General features: G+C 37.2%; 1 long non-coding RNA gene across 6 annotated transcripts in view; it reads right to left on the bottom strand.

The window, feature by feature from the left end:
- LOC123793671 (uncharacterized) overlaps positions 1-23,128 on the bottom strand; it is a 628,690-nt gene that overhangs the window by 481,816 nt on the left and 123,746 nt on the right. For 4 of the 6 annotated variants that reach the window (XR_015723077.1, XR_015723075.1, XR_015723078.1 and 1 more), the window contains exons 2-6: positions 22,536-22,612; positions 21,811-21,857; positions 17,702-17,835; positions 17,486-17,560; positions 13,445-13,601 (exon numbers count right to left, since the gene is read on the bottom strand). The exons of 1 other annotated variant lie outside the window; for it this stretch is intronic. This is a non-coding gene — a long non-coding RNA (uncharacterized LOC123793671). The remainder of the gene's footprint in view (positions 1-13,444; positions 13,602-17,485; positions 17,561-17,701; positions 17,836-21,810; positions 21,858-22,535; positions 22,613-23,128) is intronic. One more of the 6 variants, XR_015723076.1, reaches the window with a different exon arrangement.

The following is a 23,128-nucleotide window of genomic DNA, read 5'->3' as shown; positions in this document are numbered from 1 at the left end:
TTTCACAATTGCTTTCTTTTTATTGTAGTAAAATATATGTAACATAAAATTCACCATTTCAACCATTTCAAAGTGTACAATTTAGTGAAATTTAGTAGTATCACAATGTTGGACAACCATTACCACTTCAAGTTCCTGGATAGTTCTATTACACCCCCCTCCAAAATAAACCTCATACCCGTTAAGCAGTCATTCCCCATTTCTCCTTCTCCTCTGTCCCTGGCAATCACTAACCTGCTTTCTGTCGACATTTTGTACTTTCTGGATATTTCATATAAATGAAGCTATGCAACATGTGGCCTTTTATATCTGGCTATTTTTACTTAGCATAATGTTTTCAAGGTTCATCCACGTTGTAGACTGTACCGTTATTTAGAGCTAAATAATATTCCATTACATGGATATACCACATTTTGTTTATCCATTAATCAGTTGAGGGACATTTGGGATGGTTCCCCCTTTTGGCTCTTGTAAACAGTTCTGCTATGCACATTTGCATACAAGTTTTTTGTTTCTACAACTGTTTGCAATTCCTTTGGGTATATAAGTGGAAGTGGAATTTTTGGGTCATACGGTAATTCTATTTTTAACATTTTGAGAAACTATCAAAATGTTTTCCATAGCAGCTGCGTCATTTTACATTTGCACTAGTAATAAATGAGGGTTCCAATTTTTCATATCTTCACCAACAGCTGTTATGTGGTATGTGAAGTGGTATTTCATTGTGCTTTTGATTTATATGTTCTTTAATAACTAATGATCTTGAGCATCATCTCATGTGCTATTGGTCATTTGTGCCAATAGCACCAACTGGATATCCAAGTGTATCCAAGTCTTTTGCCCATTTTTTTAATTGAGTTGTTTGTCTTTTGTTAAGTTGCGAGAGTTCTTTATATATCCGAGATTTAGAAGTCCCTTATCAGATATATGATTTGCAAATATTTTCTCCCATCCTGCGTTTTCACTCTCTTGATAGTGCCCTTTGATGCATCAAAGTTTTTAATTTGATAAAGCCTAATATATCTAAGTTTTTCTTTTGTTGCTTGTGCTTTTGCTACAATATCTAAGAAGCCATTGTCCTCTCCCCCACCAGAAAAAATTGTAAATCATAGATCTAATGAAGGACTTGTATCTAGACTACACTAGAATTTCACTTGCTTTTCCTCTCATCCAGAGATGGAGTCTATTTCCATCACCTTGGAACTGACTTGCTTCAACCAATAGAATGTGGTAGAAATGATGCTGTGCCAGTCAGAAACCTAGAATTCAATAGACATTACTTGGAAAGAAAGGCTACATGGAAGGTGACATAGTCATGCAAACAACAGTCACTACTGAGGCCCCAAACATGTGACAGAGGATTTCTTGGACCTTGCAGGCTAGACCATCCACCAAGTAAACAAACCCACCTGAGGAACCCTAGCTAATATCACATGGAACAGAGAACAATCCGGATATCCCAGAAGTAAAAGTCATTGTTGTTTTAAATCAAGTAGTGTAAATGAAACATAAGGAAATCCAACCAGTAAGAAGGTCACATGAGAGGAGAGTACCACCCACTTGGATGTTAACAGAAGTTCCAGAAAAAGAAAGCTATATGAGATTCCTAAAAAAAAAAAAAAAAAAAGGCAAACTTACTTTGATGTTTTGACTTGCTTGAGTCCTACCTACATGCAAAAGAAAGGGAAAGATCCAGAGAAAAATTTTCTTCACAATAACCTACTAGGCTCAGTTAGTTTGACAACTCAAAATTACTTTAAGAAAAGTAACTACATAAAAAAAAGTAACTATAAACAACAAAGTTCTCTCAAAATAAAAAGGACATTTTAAAATAAAATTTAATTTGAATTGAATTAAAAATGCAATCAATTATGATATCCACAGATGCAAGATATTAAAATGGATTTGAAAAGTTGTGACTTTATAAAAGTCTCTTTAAAAGATGGCCACAAGGCAGGTAATGATAAAAGAAATAGAAATGTTAAACACAGTTTTCAGGAAGACGGAGTATTTAAAACTATTAATATTAAACTTTAAGACTCTAAAATACCAAATTATTTTGACTTATGCGGAGCAAGCTAAAAGCATAAGTGCCCCTAAAGAATGTAAAAAATTATAGCTTGGAAATCTTTTTCCCAAAAAAGAAAAAAAAATGAGCCATTATAAGGTTTCCCAACAGAATTTAATGTAAAAATTAATGTCACTTCAAAATCATTTCTCTGCATGACTGAAAAGGCTGCTCTTCATGTTAATATTCTTCAAAGCATTGTTTTAAATGCTATTTGCTTATGCTAAGAAAGACAATTAATATTAAGCCACAGTAAAGTGTTATATTCCAATTGTACAGATCTGTTACTTACAAAGTGTCAGAAAAAAGAGAAAAAAAGCTATTGAAATCTAATGAAAAACTGCAGTGCTTAATAGTAATGGGATTTTTCAAAATGTTATTGGTAAGCCCAGAAGCTGAAAGGTCCCTATAGAGGCTTTTATTTAGTTCTTAAATTACTTTTAAACTCTAGGCTTAAGAAGAAATAGAATCAAACCCCAAACTTTCAAACCCTTCATAAAGTATCCGTGAATATCTTCATATAGAATCCCTCAAGGATTCCTTATTCCATAAAGTGTATTTTCAAAAAGTCAAGTAAACAATAAGCACATTCTTTAAAATAGCTTAAAAGAAAGCAAGTGTGTGCTAGTATTTCCTGGCATGGAGTTCACTGTTAATTTACTGTACCAGAAACCACCTCACAGACCATAAAAGAATCCCAAGAGGTTATTAAATGCCTCAGTATCAACCTATTATTATCAGATCTCTTTTGTAACAACACTCTCCAAATCAAAAGAAAAGCACAATGCTGAAAATGCATTAAAACTATTTAATATAGTGTCAGTTTTTTTCAACAGCTTTGTCAGCAGTTAAATATAATTAGAGTCTCTTTTAATATAAAACATTATTGAAAAGTGTTATGAAATGCCCAGCCTTTTCAAGTGCTGCATTGCTTTTAAAATAATTTAATAAATTAATATAGCACTTAATATTAATATTAATAAAATTAACTTGTTAATTCATTTTATTTACGGACAAAAAGAACGAAAGTCAAAGCTCTAATATTTAAGTAATAATTTAGCTATGAATATATTGCTTTTTCAAAGCTGTAAAATACTCCAATTGTATTCAATGTATCAATTCACTGATTTGAGAAAATTAATTTATGAATATTTTTGTAAATATGTATTTGAGTAAAAAGAGTAAAAAAAAGAGTAAAAAGAAAATAAGAGAAACTATATTATAATTTTTAAACAAAAAATATTCAAGTATATAGGATCTCTCAGAATTCCCACAAATTTTGAATAGACTGAAGTAGCATGGATTCTTCAAAATATATGACCTTTGCTCACTACTGACTATGCCACCACATCCATTCTTTTCTATCCAATATTAGATACCAGAAATGTTAAAAAAAAAAAAAAAATAGATCTTCACTAAAGGAAACTGTTAAAAGGATAAATGTCAGAAAGAACAAAAATCCCTGAATGAGGGTCTGAACAAACAAATTGGGAAATACTGGGTAATTTTAAAAGCACACTGTGTAAAGTAACTTTTTAAAAGCACAAATTTAGATACTCTACAAAATAGCATATAATTTTGAAGAGGTGATCAGAACTCTGTATATAATTACAGGAATGATTTTTACATTAAAAGACCAGACTAAAATGCAGGACAACGATGATATTATTTGGAAGGTGAGTGCTCAAAATTAAAGTGTTCTAAAGTCTTTGTATCATTTAGAAGAAAGGTTTAGACATTAACTTTAGAATTTAAGTGCGTATGATAAAATTTCAAGGGTCACCTTAAAATAATAGAAATAGAATATACAACTTACATCCTGAGGGAGAAAACAAAAACTAAGAAAAATAAATTTGATCAACCTGTGTCTTTTGATTGGAGCATTTAGTTCATTTGATTCAAAGTAATTATTGATAGATCTGTACTTATTGCCATTTTGTTATGTGTTCTATGATTGTTTTGGAGTTCCCGGTTCCTTTCTTCTCTTGCTCTCTTCTCTCATGGTTTGCTGGCTTTCTTCAATGATGTGCTTGGATCCTAGCTCTTTATTTTTTGCATATCTATTACTGGTTTTTAATTTCTGGTTACCATTAAGTTTATATACAACATCTTATGCATATGGCCATCTATATTAAGTTGATGGTCACTCAGTTTGAATCCAGTCTTTACTCCTCTCCCTCCACCGTGTTTAGGCATATGCTGTCATACATTATATCTTTTTTTATTTTGTGAATCCTTTGAGTGACGTTTATAGATATACTTAATTTTGCTGCTTTTGTGCTTCCCACTTTTCTTACTCCTACTTACTGTCTTTTTTTCCACTGAAAGAGTCCACCTTAACATTTCTTGGAAGGCCAGTTTAGTCATGAATTCCTTTCACTTTTGTCCTTCTGGGAAACTGTTTATCTCTCTTTATCTCCTTATATTCTGAATGATAGCCTTGCCGGCTATCTTGGCTGCAGGGTTGTTGTTGTTGTTGTTGTTGTTGTTGTTTTCTTTCAGTATTTTGAATATATCATGCCACACTCCTCTGGCCTACAAAATTTCTACCGAAAAATCAGCTGATAGCTTTATGGGGTTTCTCTTGCATGTAACTGTTTTCTTTTCTCTTGCTGCTTTTAAAATTATCACTACTTTTTGCCATTTTAAGTACTATGTGTCTTGGTGTGAACCTCCTTGGATTGATCTTGTTGGGAGCTCTCCGTGCTTCCTGGCTCTAGATTTCTACTTCCATCCCAGATTGGGGAAGTTTTCAGCTCTTATTTCTTCAAATAAATGTTCTGCCCCTTTTCTCTCTCTCTTCTCCTGGGATCTCTATAATGTGAATGTTATTACACTTGATGGTGTCACTGAGTTCCCTTAGACTATTTTCATTTTTTATTATTTTTTTTCTGTCTCCTGTTCCACTTGATTGTTTTCCATTACTCTGTCCTTCAGGTCACTGATCCATTCTTCTGCTTCCTCTAGTCTACTATTGATTCCATCTAGCATATTCTTAATTTCAGTTATTGAGTGCCTCATCCCTGATTGGTTCTTTTTTATGTTTTCTATCTCTTTATTAAGGGTTCTACTGAGGTCCTCCTCTCTTCGCTCAAGTCCAGTGAATACCTTTATGATCATTACTTTAAATTCTCTATCAGTCATATTACTTATATCCATTTCACTTAGGTCTCTTGTTGTGGTTTTATCCTTTTCTTTCATTTGGAACATAGTCTTCTGTCTCCTCATTTTGTCTCTCTGCATCTGTTTCTATGTGTTAGAAAAGTCAACTATGTCTCCTGTTCTTGAAAGTAGTGTCCTTATGAAGAAGAGGTCCTGTTGTACCCTGCCATGCAAAGGCCTCTGTTCACCAGAACCTGGCACTTCAGGGATGGTTCCTATGTGGGCTGCATGTTCCCTACTGTTGTGGCTGAGATGTGTTTGCCTTTAGTCCAGTCATCTGCTGTGGCTTTCTTTGCCTATTGTGGGCAGGGTTTGATCCCGATGTTGTTAATGCGCCAGTCTGGGGCCTCCTTGGGCTTGAGCTGAGTCAAAACAAGTAGTTGCACGAATAAAGATACAGTTGCACCAACCTGCAGGGTGCATTCCTTCTGTTGTCGCTTGAAAAGCTTTCATTGGTGGGCGAATCCAGTCCACTGTTGGGGCCACAGTTGACTGATGTGTGTGGTTATCCTCCCCTCTCCCCAGGACAGGAGTTACTTGGGATTTATGTTGACCCTGTCAGAGCTGCCTGCACACTGCCAGGTTTATGGCATTCTGGATGAGCTCAGGCCAAAGATATATTGGAGCGATGTTCATAGCAGCAATGTCCACAATAGCTAAATCGTGGAAGGAGCCGAGATGCCCTTCAACAGATGACTGGATTAAGAAGTTGTGGTCCATATATACAATGGAATATTACTCAGCTATCAGAAAGAACGAGTTCTCAACATTTGCTACAACATGGATGGCACTGGAGGAGATAATGCTAAGTGAAATAAGTCAAGCAGAGAAAGACAACTATCATATGATTTCTCTCATCTATGGAACATAAGAACTAGGATGATCGGTAGGGGAAGAAAGGGATAAAGAAAGGGGGGGTAATCAGAAGGGGGAATGAAACATGAGAGACTATGGACTATGAGAAACAAACTGAGGACTTCAGAGGGGAGGGGGGTGGGGGAATGGGATAGACCGGTGATGGGTAGTAAGGAGGGCACGTATTGCATGGTGCACTGGGTGTTATACACAACTAATGAATCATCGAGCCTTACATCGGAAACCGGGGATGTACTGTATGGTGACTAACATAATATAATAAAAAATCATTAAAAACAAAGATATATTGGAGCGGGCATGTCTAGAGGAGAACGTGGCGGGGGTGGGGGGGCGGGGTGGCAGGGGACACTGTTAACAAGCTAGGTGGAGAGTATTCATGTTTTGCTGATTCCAGCAGGTACCCATGTATCTAGGCTGGGGGGGCCAGGAGGGGAAATGGCACTCTCCAGCTCTTTTATTCTTGGAGAAGTCCCCCCAAAGACCCCTACTCTCCAGCATATGCTCTGAGATTAGTAAATAAATCTCCTTCCAATACACCCCCAGATGTTTTTTAAACTGTTGCTTCTATGCTATATCTCTTTGGGCTGTTGTGCTGTCTCTTTGGGATGCGGCCTCTGCTCTCCAGGCTCTCCCAGAGCCTAGCCCACTGATTTTGAAAGTTCCAGTGTTAAGCCCCACTGATTGTTAAGCCCCTCTAGTTTTCAAAGTCAAATTTTATGAGGCTTCATCTTCCCCATGTGGGCCCCCAGTGCCCGGGGTGCCTGGTATGAGGGTATGGTCCTCTCCCCTCTCTGTGCCTGCAGTGTCCTTCCCACCCACAGACAGTCCCGTGGATCCCTTTGGCACCTAACCTCATCTCTGCCCTTCCTACCTTCTTCAATGAGGCTTCTTCTCTACATTAGGCTGTGAAAAATCTGTTCTACCAATCTTCGAGTCATTTTCTGGGTTATTTGCACTGATGTGGGTGTTATCTAGTTGTGGAATGAGGTGAGTTTAGGATCCTCCTATTCTGCCATCTTCCCCAAAAATCCTCTATTTTTTAATTCAATAAAAATATATCTACATTTTAACAGTGACCCAAAATAAAAATCTGAGCTGAAAAAGGTTTTCAGTTTTCAACCAGGTTTCATTTTTAAAGTAGGTTAAGCTCAGAATATAATCACACTTAAAGACTTCCTTTCAAGTTATTTCAGGATTCACATAAGCCTGCTTTGTCAAAATATGCATTCAAAATATTTATGTTGATATGTACATGTGACATATTCCAAAGCAACTGAAATCTAAAATTTTGCCAAAATTAGGGCATATCTTCAATGTTTTCCTCCACAGCATTTTGAACACAGAAAGCACTAAATAAATACACACCACATATACTGTACTGTAAATTAAGTACCAAGTCATCACTTTCCTCTATTTCTTTTAAAGAATGAACATACACTGTTCCTTGAGCCCTTTAAGTCACCTCTGTTTGTGAAACTCAGAGAAATAGCACCTGACTGTGTATTCTGAGAAAAACTGGCACATTAGCTAAGAATGGTGCTGCATAAATATTTTCCTATGGTGTTTTTGATAGCACATGAGCTTACTCATCTGCCTTTAGTGCATTCCTGAAAAATAAAACTTAAAAGGCACCAACTTAAAGTGTTGCATTGTCTTATAGTTTGATCATTAAAATGTTAAGAATGAAGAAATCTTAGAAGTTTTCTGTGCTCTTTACTATGTAAATTGAAGTTAACAACAATCGTTTATAGGCAGCTGTTGCCTTTAATATTTCTACTTACTCATGCTGAGATCTTTAAAACCCATCCACTTTTCAGAACTGCTTTCTCATTAAATGTCAACCCTACTGACTATTAAGTAATGATAACTCTTCTCCCCTACCTGGGAATTGTGGGGGAGGAGAGGAAACCTCAACAGATTTCAAACAACAAACTATTAAAATAGCTTCCTGTTGTAAAGTACCCCCCCTTTTGTAGAGGCACATGAAAAAGTTAGAATAAATGCATTTTCTGTTATCTATTGTTTGGCGTACATGTCATTTGGATATTGTTTCCTCATCTTGCCCCACAACCCACATAACGTCCACTATCTAGTCAGTGGAAGCTCTGTGGTTAGATCACCTTCACAGGAAACAGGAAAAAGTCATGATCCTTTGACGGATTAAAGATAAAATCCTTATAATTTGAAAAACAGCATAAAAGAAAGGGAAGATGGTAGTAATAAGATAGTTTATTATACTATTTGAATTAGGGGATGATGATGTTTGTAACCTTAAAAAATACATATGCATTCTATTTCTTCTTGCCTCGTCGAGGCAACAGTTAACTATTTCAACACTATGTGACCGCCTGCTACTTTTCCTTGGATTTTCACGATATAAACAAAAAGAGGACTAGAGAGCTGGCTTGGCAGCCAAAACTTGTCCCCAATATAACATCTTTCATCAATCAGACCCCTCCATCAATCAGTGAACAAAACTAACTGACATCTAAATGATAAATTTTCTTTAATTATAAACTTTTCACCTTTTCTGCTTAGCAAGGTAACTGCTCAGAAGTTTATGGAATGACATCTAATATAAAACATTGGTAGGTTCCCCTAATACATTTGAGTGTGTAATATACATATGACACTATTCCTGGTGTCCATGGGCTGGGCGGGGGGGAGGGGGGGTAGGGTTAGGGGTAGCCAAAATGGAAAGGGAACAATGAGACAAAGTGGCAGCCTAAATGAGTATAATCAACTCTCCCAAAACTTTCACAAAGGAGGTGATGCTTAGGCTATGATGAGAAATTGAAAGATGAGAAAGAGTTCACTAAGCAGAAGGGGTCAAAAGAACCTCCCAGTCAGAGAAAACTGTATGTTCAGAAAGCACAGAATGTAAAGGTACAACCATTTTGGAAAAATATTTGGCAGTTTCTCGTATAGTTAAGCATACACTCTGTCAACAATCCAGCAATTCTCCCCTTGGGTATTTACCCAAGATAAATAAAAAGGCCCACAAAAAAATTCTTGAATAAGAGTGCTTATGGAAGTTCTATTCATAATAGACGAAAACTGGAAACAACTCAATCCCATTCATTATATACCAATAAGACAAACTTATTGAGCAATATTCATATGATGGAAACCATTCCACGTAAAGAATAAGCTGCTGATTCATTCAACACACATGAATTTCAAAAATATATGTTGAGCTAAAGAAGCCATACAAAAAAAGAGTATGTACTATAAGATTCCATTTATATGAAGTTCAAGTACAGACAAAACTAATCAATAGTGATAGAAATCAGAACAGTAGTTGCTGAGGGGGGTAACTGACAGAAAGAGGGCACAAAGCGAACTTTCCGCTGTGGTAGCAATGTGTTCTATTTTGACTGGGCTGGTGTTACACAGGTACTTACATTTATCAAAACTTACCAAATTATAAACGTAAGATCAATATATTTCACCGTATATAATTTTTTTCTTGATAGAAATGATGAGCAAAAAAATTAATGAGGCAATATTAAAACAAATAAACAATGGCATAAGGGCTGAAGCCACAAAGTATAGAAAACCATAAGTTGTTTAGCAGTGATGGAGCACAATGTTTCAGCAAAGAAGCAAGAGCTAACGGGCCTGGAAAGGTGAGCAGTGTGAAACTGGAGTGAAAATATTTCCACGTTTCTGACCAAAGAAAATTGGAAGCTAGGTTAAAAGATAAATCTTGGACATTAAAGAGTGATTGACTAGCCAGAGACCTCCAGACATTTTAGAGTTCTCTCTGTATGTTTCCTTATCTAAGGAGAATGGAATCCTGAGCCTTGAAGCCAGTCCTTTACATTCCAAATGACTATAAAAACTAGAGTAGAGGTTTCTCTCCCTCCTTCAAGAGATGATGAGGCAGCATATAGCCTATATAAACTCCCAGATTCATAATTTCAGGGTTCCTCTCCCACAGTATAGACTTTCCCATTCCCCAACATAAAGGATAACATCTGGCTCTCATTGTATCACTTATGAATTGCTGGATGTGGGAAAATAGTGAAGTAATTGCTATAAGTAATAATAATTATATCTGCCTCCAAAATTCATGTTTGCATTCAAGATAAATACACATATAAACTTTCAAAATTTATCAAACAGGAACCAGATCATGAGAGCTTCGTATAACACACAATAAGTGTCTTTGTTTATCCAGTGCCATTGGAAAGGCAGATTTAGCAGGGTTTTTAAACACAGGGAAAAGATCACATTTGAGTACAAAAAGATCACTTTGGAAGCACCATGGACAGTAAATCCAAGATGATCAAGACTGAAGGCAGCAAGATGATTTAGAGGAAGCAGCAATGTCCTTGGTAGGAAATGGTGAGATAAACATTGGTAACACGGAATTAGCAGAAGGAATAGTCATGAGCAATGTCACGTAGGTAGGAATGAAAGGATTTAGACTCCTGTATTTCCACACAGTGCCTGATGGATTTATGCAAAAACCCCGGAGACATCAACTTCTTGCATTTCCCTGAACTACACTACTCCTCTGTACTTGCTAGTTTATCATGCCCTTCCATTTGTTCACCTTGTATTCATCTTCTACTTGTATTCATCTTCTACTGGGAAGACTCCTGAAACCCCTTAACCCACACAGTAAACTAGGGTCCTGATGCTAGATACTCCCATGGCTAAGATATTACATTATTTAGCAGTGTCCCCACTTCATTGTGACTGTATTTTCATGCCTGGATTTCTCCCTAGGCTATAATTTCATGGACAGTTCATATATTTCTCACCATTTTAACTCCAACACTGAGCAGGGGCTGGCACAAAGTAAAAATTCAATAAATATTTGTAACCAAATTAAGAAGCATTGCTCTAAGTCATAGTGAAGATCAAGAAGGAGAACATGTTACCTCATTTCCCAGATTTCCTACAGGATTCCAAGGACATTCTGTCCTCAATAAATTCAAACAAATCATTTGAACCTCTCTCCTTTACTTCTCATTTTCAGTGTAATAAAATATAAACCTTATAAAACCTAAATAAAAATGAAATAAGGAATGAACCTTAACATGAGTTTTTCAAGACATGTGGCTGATCGATTTGTTGCTCCCTTAGAGGGACCTAAATCTGGTGTCTGGAAACTCTAAAGATTCCTAATAGAGGAGGGAACTTGGGAAGACGGCAGAGTAGGAGGACCCTAAATTCACCCCATCCCATGAGTATAACTAGGTATCACTCACATCTGTGTAAATAAACCAGACAGCAATCCAAAGACTGGAAGAACAAACTCCAGAACTAAATGTAGAGAAGAGGCCACATCTGAGAGGGCAGGAAGGGCAGAATCATGATTGGCCACTGCCCACAGGAGGGAGGGAGCTATAGGTGTGAAGACAACAGAGAAACGGTCCCTTGCACCAGAGAGCTCACGTGGGGAAGATGGATCCCCACAGCATTTGGCCTTGAAAACCAGAGGAGCTTAATTCCATAAGTTTGTATAACCAGCAGGACTTGGAACCTGGCGCTTTAAAAGTCAGCTGACTCAGCCCTGGGGCTAGCTGGGAGGGCAAGTGATAGCTGGATCACCACCCTTAAAGAGACAGCAGCTTATGGAGAGGCAACACAGAAATGTAAGTTTGCAAAACACCGAGGGCAAACAATAGGGAGATCTGTTTCTACTGATTTTGGAGCATGTTGGAGAAGCTTCCTGTAAACAAAGGAGCTGGCAGGTGCCATTTTCTTCCCCCACCCTCCAGCATGAACAAAGGCCCATCTGCAGGAGGCGGCACTGCACAGATACTTGCTACCTCACATCCTGACACTGTGCCCTGCCCACAAGTTCTCCTAAGCACTCACCCACTCCAAGCCTGCTGCCCATCACCCTGGGCTCAGTGCAAATTTTGTTAATGCCACTGCCCCGCCCCTGAGTTCCCATGAGGGCATGCCCCCTCATAGCTGGCCTGCCCAAGTCCCACCAGCACCACAATGAGTAAGCACAACCTACAACAGGCAGAGAGTTAGTGTAGATGACTGGACTGGAAGGAAAAGTGACTCAGACACAACATAGAACCACTTCCCTTAAGTACCAGTTTCTGGTGAACAGGGGACACTGTACTGCAGGGCACTACAGTATCTCTTCTTCATAAAGCCATTAGTCTCAAAACAAGATACAGCTGGACTTCCTAACAAACAGAAACACAGAGGCAGACAAAATAAGGAGACAGAAGAATATACCCCAAATGAAAAAACAGGACAAAAATCAGAGCAGGAGATCTAAACAAAACAGAAATACATAATATGCCTGATAGAAAATGTAAACTAATGATCATAAAGATACTGGACTTGAGAGGCACCTTGGTGGCTCAGGCAGTTAAGCATCTGAATCTTGATTTCAACTCAGGTCATGAACTCAGGGTTGTGAGATTGAACCCCACATCAGGCTCCACGCTGGGCACGGAGCCTGCTTGGGATTCTCTCTCCTTCTGCTCCTCCCCAATTCTCTCATGCTGTCTCTCTCTCTCTCTCTCTCTCAAAAATAAAAAATAAAAATAAAGATACTGGACTTGAAAAAAAAACACGAGAAGGACATCAATAAGACCCTTAACAAAGAGGTAAAAAAATAACATATCAGAGATGAAAAACTCAATAAAATAAAAATACAATAAATGAAATAAATACTAAGCTACAGGAAGTGGAGGAATGCATCATTGACCTGGAAGACAGAATAAGGGAAAGCAATCAAGCTGAACAGAAGAGACACAAACAAATACTGCATAATGAGAACAGACTTAGAGAACTCAGTGACACCATCAAGCATAATAACATTTGCATTACAGGGATCCCAGAGGGAAAGGGGGAGGCAAAAATATATTTGGAGAAAGAGTATCTGAAAACTTCCAAATCTGGGGTGGGAAACAAGAGATCCAGATTCAGGAGGCACAGAGATTCCTCAAAAATTTTACTTCAAGAGGTCCACAACAAGACACATAAAAATTACAATGACAAAAAAAAAAAAAGTGATAAAGAATCTTAAAGGTTGCAAGAGAAAAGAAGACAGTTACATATGAAGGAAACCCCATAATGCTATCAGCTGATATTCCACCAGAAACTTTGTATGACAGAAGAGAGTAGCATGATATATTCACAGTGCTGAAAAGGAAAAATCTGTGGCCAAGAATACTCTTATCTAGCAAGGTTATCATTCAGAATAGAAGGAGAAATAAAAAATTTTCCAGACAAACAAAAGTTAAAAAAAATTCATGACCACTAAACCTGCCCTACAAGAAATGTTAACAGGGACTCTGTGAGTGGAAAACAAAAAACTGTAAGTAAGATAAGGAATATAGGAAGCAGGGGCACCTGGGTAGCGCAGTCGTTAAGCATCTGCCTTCGGCTCAGGGCGTGATCCCAGCGTTCCGGGGATCGAGTCCCACATCGGGCTCCTCCGCTGGGAGCCTGCTTCTTCCTCTTCCTCTCCCACTCCCCTGCCGTGTTCCCTCTCGCTGGCTGTCTCTCTCTGTCACATAAATAAATAAAATCTTTAAAAAAAAAAAAAAAGGAATATAGGAAGCATAAAAGCAAAAAAAAAAAAAAAGTATATCTGTAAAAATCAAGAGATGCACAAAATAAAAGGATGTAAAATATGATACTAAATATCTGAAATGTGGAGGGGAGAAGAGTAAAGAATGGGTTGAAAATTAAGAGACCATCAACTTAATATAAACTGCAGAAGGTGTGATATATAAAGCAAATGATAATCACAAATCAAAAAACAGTGACAGATATGCAAAAAATAAAACAGTAAGGAATCCAAGTGTTTCACCAAAAAAGCTAACTAAGCAGAAGAGAACAACAGAAGAAAGGAACAGAGAGGAAAAACAAAAACAACCACAATACATATAACAAAATGACAATAAATACATAAAAAATCAATAATTTATTTGAATATAAATGGACTAAGTGGTCCAATCAAAAGACACAAGGTGACAGAATGGATAAAAACACAAGACTCATCTATATGCTGCCTACAAGAGGCTCATTTCAGACCTAAAGATACATGCAGATTGGAAGTGAGAGGATAGAGAAATACCTACCATGTAAATGGAAGTGGACAGAAAGTCAGGATAGCAATACTTATATCAAACAAAATTACTTTAAAACAAAGGGTGTAATAAGGGACAAAAAAAAAGACACTATATAATCATAAAGGGCACAATCCAATAAGAAGATATAACAACTATAAATATTTATGCACCCAACATGGAAGCACCCAAAAACATAAAGCACTTAGTAAGAAGCATAAAGGAACTAATCAGTATTAGACAAATAGTAGGAGACTTTAACACCCCACTTACATCAATGGACAGATCACCTAAATAGAAAATCAACCAGGAAACAAGGGCTTTGAATGACACACTGAAACAGATGGACTGAACAGATATATTCAGAATGTTCCATTCTAAACAGCAGAATACACATTCTTTTCAAGTGCACATGGAACATGCTCCAGAATAGATCACAAAACAAGTCTCAACAAATTCGAAAAGACTGAGGTCATGCCATGCATCTTTTCCAACCACAATGCTATGAAACTAGAAATACACCATAAGGAAAACCCTGAAAAGAACACTAAAACATAGAGGTTAAATAACAACCTACTAAAAAATGAGTGGGCCATGCATGAAATCAAAGAGGAAATCAAAAAATACATGGCGACAAATGAAAATGAAAATACAGGGGCACTTGGGTGGCTTAGTTGGTTAAGCAGATGCCTTTGGCTCGGGTCATGATCCCAAGGTCCTGGAATTGAGCCCCCTATCAGGCTCTCTGCTCAGCAGGGAGCCTGCTTCTCCCTCTCCCTCTGACTGCTGCTCTACCTGCTTGTGTTCTCTCTCTCTCTGTGTCAAATAAATAAATAAAATGTCTTGGAAAAAAAGAAAGAAAGAAAATGAAAATACAATGGTCCAAAATCTTTAGGACAGAGCAAAAGTGGTTCTAAGAGGACAGTTTATAGTAATGCAGATGTACCTCAAGAACCAAGAAAAACACCAAATAAACACATCTAAAGGAACTTGATAAAGAACAACAAACAAAATCCAAACCCCTGTAGAAGGAAGGATATAATTAAGATTAGAGCAAAAACAAATGAAATAGAAACTAAAAAACAATAGAACAGATCAGTGAAACAAAGAGCTGTTTGTTCAAAAAGATGAACATAACTGTAGCCAGACTCATTAAAAAAAAAAAAGATTCAAATAAATAAAATCAGAAATGAAAGGGGAGAGATAACAACCAACACTACAGAGATACAAAAGATTATAAGAGCGTATTATTAAAAATTATATGCAAACAAACAGGACAACCTTGAAGAAATTGATAAATTTCTAGAAATATATAACCTCCCAAAACTGAATCAGGAAAAAAATATAAAATTGGAACAGACCAATTACCACCAATTAAATGGCAAACTAAAGTCCACAGCCAGACGAATTCATAGGTGAAGTCTACCAAACATTTAAAGAAGAGTTGATACCTATTCTTCTCAAACTATTCCAAAAAATAGAAAAGGAAGAAAAACTTCCTAATTCATTCTCTGAAACCAGCATTGCCCTGATAACAAAACCAGATAAAGACTCCACTAAAAAAAAAAAAAGAGAACTACAGGCAAATATCTGTACATAGAACATAGATGCAAAAATTCTCAACACAGATGAACATAGATGCAAAAATTCTCAACAAAATATTAGCAAATGGAATCCAACAATACATTTAAAAAAATTCACTACAATCAAGTGGGATTTATCTATAGGATGCAAGGATGGTTCAGTATTCACAAATCAATGTGACACATCACATCAATAAAGAAGAGACAGACACACCATATGATCATTTCAACAGATGCAAAAAAAAAAAATTGACAAAGTACAACACCCATTCATAATATAAACCCTCAACAAACTAGGTTTAGAGGGAACAGCCTCATCATATAAAAGGCCATCTATGATAAACCACACATAACGTCATCTTTTTTTTTTTTTAAGATTTTACTTATTTATTTGAGAGAGAGAGTGAGAGAGAGAGAGATCATGAGTTGGGGGGGGGGGGAGTAGAAGGAGAAGCAAACTCCCTGCTGAGCAGGGAGTCCGATGTGGGACTTGATCCAGGACCCTGGGATAATGACCTGAGTCAAAGGCAGACGCTTAACCAAGCCACCCATGTGCCCCTAATGTCATCTTTAATGGGGAAAAACTGAGAACTTTTCCCTAAGGTTAGGAACAAGACAAGGATGTCCACTCACTATTGTTATTTAACATAGTACTGGAAGTTCTAGCTGCAGTAATCAGACAGCAGAAAGAAATAAAAGGCATCCAAATCAGTAAGGAAGAAGTAAAAATTTCACTCTTTGCAGATGAAATGATACTGTATATAGAAAATCTGAAAGATTCCACCAAAAAACTGCTAGAACTGATAAACAAATGCAGAAAAGTTGCAAGATATAAAATCAATGTACAGAATTATGTTGCATACACCAACAATGAAGCAACAGAAAGAGAAATTAGGAAAACAATCCCATTTACAATTACACAAAAAATAATAAGATACCTAGGAACAGACCTAACCAAAGAGGTGAAAGACCTGTACTCTGAAAACTATAAAACACAGATGAAAGAAATTCGAGACCACACAAAGAAATGGAAAGACAGTCCATGCTCATGGATTGCAAGAACAAACACTGTTAAAATGTCTATACTACCCAACACAATCTACACATTTAGTGCAATCCCTATCAACAACATTATTCACAGAGCTAGAACAAACAATCCTAAAATTTGTATGGAACTCCAAAAGACCCCAAATAGTAGCCAAAGCAAAAAAGAAAAGCAAACCTGGAGGCATCATAATTCTGTACTTCAGATTATATTACAAAGCTATAGTCATCAAAACAGTATGGTACTGGCACAAAAAATAGACACATAGATCAATGAAACAGAATAGAAAACCCAGAAACGAACCCACAGCTATATGGTCAATTAATCTCTGACAAAGCAGGAAAGAATATAATGGAAAAAAAGACAGTCTCTTCAAGAAACGGTGTTGGGAAACTGACAGCTACATGCAAAAGAATGAAACTGAGCCACTTTCTTACACCACACACAAAAATAAATTCAAAATGGATTAAAGACTACCTCCATGAGACCTAATTTGAACTTCTTGAAGAGAAATCACCATCACAGTCATCTTTGTGGCCTCAGCCCCTTAGAACAATGTATGGCATAAAGAAGTTTTTCAGTGAAGAAGGAATAAATGACTAGTGAATGAATAAATGATAGTGCCTTGGATAGAGCACGGATCAATAAATGTTTGAGATAATCTGAAAAAAAAAATGGATTAAAGACCTACATGTGAGACCCGAAGAACATAGGAGGCAATAACTTCTTTTACACTGGCCATAGCAACATTTTTCCAGATATGTCTCTTGAAGCAAGGGAAACAAAAGCAAAAAAAAACATTATTGGGATTTCGTCAATATAAAAAGCTTCCTCAACATGAAGGAAACAATCAACAAAACTAAAAGACAATCTACTGAATGGGAGGCGAGATTTACAAATGACATACCTGATAAAGGGTTGATATCCAAATTATGGAGAGAACTTATATAACTCAACACCCACAGAAACCAAATAATCCAATTTAAAAAAATGGACAGAAGACAGGAACAGATATTTCTCCAAAAAACACATCCAGATGACCTACAGACACATGAAAAAGATGCTCATCATCACTTATCATCAGGGAAATGCAAATCAAAACTACAATGAGATATCCCCTTACACCTATCAAAATGGGTAAAATCAAAAACACAAGAAAGAACAGGTGATGGGGCACCTGGGTGGCTTAGTTGGTTAAGCGTCTGACTCTTGATTTCGGCTCAGGTCATGATCTCAGGGTCATGAGATCAAGCCCCACATCAGGCTTTCCACTGAGTGTAGAGCCTGCTTAAGATTCCCACTCTCCCTCTCCCTCTGATCCTCTCCGAGCTCTCATTGAAAGAAAGAAAGAAAGAAAGAAAGAAAGAAAGAAAGAAAGAAAGAAAGAAAGAAAGAAAGAAAGAAAGAGAGAGAGAAAGAAAGAAAAGGAAGAAAGAAAGAAAGAAAGAAAGAAAGAAAGAAAGAAAGAAAGAAAGAGAAAGAAAGAAAGAAAGAAAGAAAGAAAGAAAGAAAGAAAGAAAGAAAGAGAAAGAAAGAAAGAAAGAAAGAAAGAAAGAAAGAAAGAAAGAAAGAAAGAAAGAAAGAAAGAACGAACAGGGGGAAGGAAAGGTAGGTGTTGGAGAGGATGTGGAGAAATAGGAACGCTTGCACACTATTGGTCAAAGTGCAAACTAGTACAACTACTGTGGAAAACAGTATGAAGCTTCCTCAAAAAGTTAAAAATAGAACTACCTATGATCCAGTAATTGCACTACTGCAGTATTACCCAAAGAATGAAAACACTAAGTCAAAGGGATACATGCACCCCTATGTTTATTGTAGCATTATTTACAATAGCAAAAATATGGAAGAACCCCTAGTGTTCATCGATTGAAGAATGGATAAAGAAGATGTGATATATATGAGATAGACAGATAGATAGATAGATAGATAGATAGATAGATAGATAGATAGATAGATATGAAATATATTTCAGCCATAAAAAAGAAATCCTACCATGTGCAACAACATGGATGGGTCTAGAGGGTATAATGCAAGTAAAATAAGTTAGAGAAAGACAAATATCATTATGATTTCACTCATATGTGTAATTTAAGAAACAAAACACATGAGCTAAGGAAAAAAAGAAAGAGTGAAAGAAACAAATGGAGAAAAATACTCTTAACTATAGAGAACAAACTGATGGTTATCAGAGGGGAGGTGGTGGGGGGATGGGTGAAATAGATGATGGGGATTAAAAAGTACACTTATCATGGTGAGTGCTGAGTGATGTATACTAATTGTTGAATCACTATATTGTACACCTGAAACTAATATAACACTGTATGTTAACTATACCGGAATTAGTTTTAAATTAATAATTTAAAAAAAGAGACAGAAGAGTTATCAATAATGTACCTGGGGGAGAACCCCAGACAAGACAGATTGTCAAACTGGCCTCTTCCTCTGCAACCACTGAAGGCTGCCACTGAGACAGAAGAAGCCTAAATGGTGGTAACCCAGCAGTCTAGATTCCTCCCTGGAGTACCTTTAGGGCAAAGCATTAGACATCTTAGTTTTAACCTCTCACAGAACCCATTAGATGTTAAGAGAAGTAATATCCACATGAGGGGGACCTAGTTCCCAGGAAACAAAGGAACACCTTGTAACATCAGTTACAAGGATCTCCTAATTCCATATTAGATAAAAAGGACTTTTGCCTTTGAGCTGACCTGGTACTCTTTGGGGAGGGAGGGCATGTCCCCAGGAGCCAAGGTGGTTAGGACATGGGAAAAGAATGCATCTTCTTCATCAGATAACTCTTCCTCTGGGGACCCATTTTGTGAACTTCCACTCAATGCGTTGACTCAAATTATAACGGTAAACTTGTGGTCTAAATATTAAATTTTTGTTTTTAACTCCGAAAAAAAAGATTAATAAAAAGGTACCATTATCACCTTGATGCCACGAAATAGATGTTTAATTTTTATTGTGCCTTTACTTTGTCATGGTGACATTAAATAAGATAGCACAGGTAAAAATACAATAATACACACATACACAGTATGCAAACAATAAACACAAGTTTCACCTTTCCCTCTCCATCCACATTTTTTATACTTTATTTCTACTACCCTCATTTTTATTTACAGGTGAACCTATGCAAACTGATGAAATTTTCACTGCCTCATTTAAAATCACAAGTATGGTCTGTTGCCTCAAATTAATGGACACTGAAATTCATGATAAAATTAAGATGTGCTTATACTGCATAGAAAATAAAACCATGGCAGCGGAAAAAAAGTTTCCTCCTCTTCTCCGGAAAATAGAAATATATAAAATATACATTTAGCGCACATCTAGACAGTCTATCTAATGATTTCAGTAAACAAGGGAAAAGATAAAAACTGTATGACAAGAATATACGAAATGAATAGTTCATTATCCTAAATAAGGGAATGAGAAAATACGTAGACTTTATTACCTATATCCAATTCCAAAAGTTAAGGACATTATATTTATTCCCCAGTGAGCATCTACCATTAGCACTTAATAAAGACAGAAATATTGACCTTGATTCGGTACTAAAAATCAGAGCCCAAAATTGGAGTTATTCAGAGGGTGGTACTGCATTCCAAAGGTGTCAAGCAGAACTTAAAACAAGCTTCAAGTCTAGACCATAAATATGAGAGAAGCCATTGATGTGCACTGCTGCTTTCTTCAACTCCATAATAAGAATTTTATCAAAGCCCATATCCAACTAATAATGAGGCCAGCAAACCAGGAGTTGTAAGGTGAGACTGGACTACATATTGGAACTCCAGTTTCACTTCATTCAGGATGAAGAATGTCTCAGGAAATCTTATCCCTAGAATAGAAAAATGCCTGAGAAAACGGACTGTGGCAAGAGAGGCAGGAGAACACGTTCATGGGTTAATGTTAAAAGACTGTACAATCTAGAAATGATGTCTCATGAGTTCATAACCTCCAATTCACAAAGAAACACGCAGCTCTCAGGGTCCAACATTTACTGAGTACCTACTCTGTGCCAGGATCTTTATTAGGAAATTCCACTTCTCTTAGTTCACTTAAATTTCTTGTCAAACCAAAAATTTCTTATTATCTCCATGTTATAGATAAAGCGTTTGAGAACCAGAGAATCACAAGGACCCAAAGTCATATGGTAAAGAAATATTAGAGCTAGGATTTAACTCTGATTTTACACCTCCATGAGCAACATTATATCCACTGTACCATAGAACCATCACTTCAAAATGTCAGGATATTCATAAGGCCTTCCCCAGGGGATGGGAGGGAGGGCGGGGGCAGAAGGAGAAGAGCAGTGCCAGTAGTGACTGGGAGGGAAATTGGGGGGGGGGGGCCTTTAGTGTTGATGATATTCTCTGCCTGGACCTGTGTGCTGGTTACATGAGTGTGTTCACTTTGCACAAATTCATCAAGTTATGTATGCATGATATGTACACTTTTCTGTATGCATGTTATACCTAGAGAAAAAGTTTATAAGGGGCACCTGGGTGGATCAGTAGGTTAAGCATCTGCCTTTGGCTCAGGTCATGATCCCAGAGTCCTGGGATCAAGGCCCTGGTCAGGTTCCTTGCTTAGCAAGGAGTCTGCTTCTCCGTCTCCCTCTGCCCCTCTCCCTCCCCCGGCTCATGTGCACTATTTCCTTTCTCTTTTGTTCCCTCTCTCTCAATTAAATAAATAAAGTCTTTTTTGAAAAAGTTTATAAATGAGGAAGGGAGATGGTTGGCCTTACCAAGAGTCCCAGAGTTGCTCCCTAACCAGGGCCAGCTCCCTAATTATCCCTTTCCTCCTTCTCATACGCACAAGAGAAGAGTCTGCTTCCTTTCCTCCTGAAGTTACCAATACAAACAAACAGAAACAGAAAAACCTTAGTAACTACATAAGCCAAATCCTACCCATTATAAAGCTAAACTTTCTTCTTGAAAATAAGTTCCAGCATATTCATATAGAGGTAGCACAGAATGAAGAAAACATGAAAGTTAGGGATCTCACCTGTAATCTTATTACCAACGGCTTGGAGCCTCTGGGCCTCAGTTTATCTGTCCATAAATGAAGGGTTTCAATTAGAAAACCTCTGGAGTACACTTTCCATATATATGCTTAAAGAGATGTGTACAAAATATTCATAGTAACACTGTTCATATAGGAAAAGAGAAGGGTGGAAAATGTCTGCTGACAGGAGAATGGATAAGCAAACTGTGGTATAACTTATACACTAAAATATTCCATGGGAATAAAGTATATGAATTATGGTTGTACATATACACGGATGGTTCTTAAAAGCATATTAATAAGGAAAGCAGATTAGTGAAAAATTATATACGTTATGATACCACTGATGTAAAGTTAAAAAGAAGCAAATGAAATAACATATTGTTCAGGGAGTCATACGTATCTGGTAGAACTGTAAAGAATACCAAGCAAATGATAAATGCAAAATTCAGGACACTGGTGATTTCTGGAGGGAGGCAGGGTGATGAGGGAGGATGTGGAAAAGGACAGAATTTTCAACAGTATTAGTAATGTTCTATTTCCTGTTTGTGGATTCATGAGTGCTTGTACGGTTACGTTTCATAACTTACATGCATGTCATATATAATCTTTTATGTATCAAATAATTCATACATTTGTAAAGAGTATGTGTATTTTTCAGAAAATGTTGGTGATAAAGCAGTAAGTACTAAATCTTAAAGTCACCGATAGATTGTTACTCTGACCTTTGACTGCCTTAATACCAGAGATTGTTCCCAATGGAGAAGAAGCAGGATCATGATCTTGTAGAGGAAGCTGCCTCCTAAGAAGAGCAGATGGGACACGTTAGTCCTTTTGCTTATTGTCCTCACAGATCTCCAAAATGCAATAGGAAGTTATAACGGAAGAATGCCGGGGTTACCACTGACCTATGCGAGAACTACAGGACAGCACTCTCCCCACCCTCCACCCCAGGAACACTGCTGGATGTGTGCATCAGGCCCCTTTATTGGAATAAAAAGCACCTCTTCTTCCTGACACAGCCCATACTGCACCCGGCTTGGTGAGCAAAGGGCAGATTGGGTTTCATTCCTCAGTCTACTCTTAAACATGAGCCTTGGTGCAATATACAGCTGAAGCCAAAGGTGAATCAAGTAAACATACCAGAAAACTCCTTATTCAGACAAGGAAATGTAACTCAACTCTTCTCTGGAAGAAATCATTTATTGACTTATCCCATTAGTATTTATTGAGTATCTGTCTTACACCAAGTCCTGTTCACGATGTTGGGGATTTAGAAGTGAACACAACAAACCCCTGTCCTCATGGAGCTTACATC

Source organism: Ursus americanus, chromosome 35 (assembly GCF_024610735.1).
Source record: "Ursus americanus isolate L20-20 chromosome 35, mUrsAme1.1.p, whole genome shotgun sequence".
NCBI lineage: Eukaryota > Metazoa > Chordata > Mammalia > Carnivora > Ursidae > Ursus > Ursus americanus.
This window is presented reverse-complemented; position numbering and strand designations above follow the sequence as displayed.